Source organism: Cupressus sempervirens, chromosome 1 (genome assembly GCF_028749045.1).
Source record: "Cupressus sempervirens isolate cs-2001-9-10 chromosome 1, ASM2874904v1, whole genome shotgun sequence".
NCBI lineage: Eukaryota > Viridiplantae > Streptophyta > Pinopsida > Cupressales > Cupressaceae > Cupressus > Cupressus sempervirens.
The window spans coordinates 812,637,511-812,638,115 of NC_143118.1; positions in this window are offsets into that span (position 1 = coordinate 812,637,511).

Consider the following 605-nt stretch of genomic DNA (forward strand, 5'->3'; position numbering starts at 1 on the left):
AGTAGAAATACACAAAAAACCCAATATCAAAAGAAATCCATGATAAAGTAACCTTTTGCCAAAGAGATCAGGATAACTGGATACTGACATGTTTAATGTGTAGATAGGAGAAAGGATGCATCTTAAAGAAACATAGTGATAGTAATGTTAGGATAATGATAAAATTGGTAACTATAAGCTTCTATCGATAGCTGACTATTGACACAGGGTTGTACTATAGGATTTTGAAAATGTACAAGCATGACTATTCAATGGGTGGATGACAGAGGGATTTATGACAAAAATAAAGTAACTAGTATGCATATGATGGGAAAAAGCTCAAGATGAGGAGATAGTATTGATATAATATAGTTAATGTTATATCGGTATGATACATGAAATACTGCTATTGTTACAAGGATATGATACATAGAATATTGTTGTTGTTACAAGGATATGAAACATATGATAGAAGGATATGAAACATATGATACTACTGTTGTTAGAAGGATATGATACATATGATACTGTTGTTGTTACAAGGATATGATACATAGAATAATGCTATTATTACAAGGAGATGAAACATATGATATTGTTGTTGTTACAAGGATATGATACATATG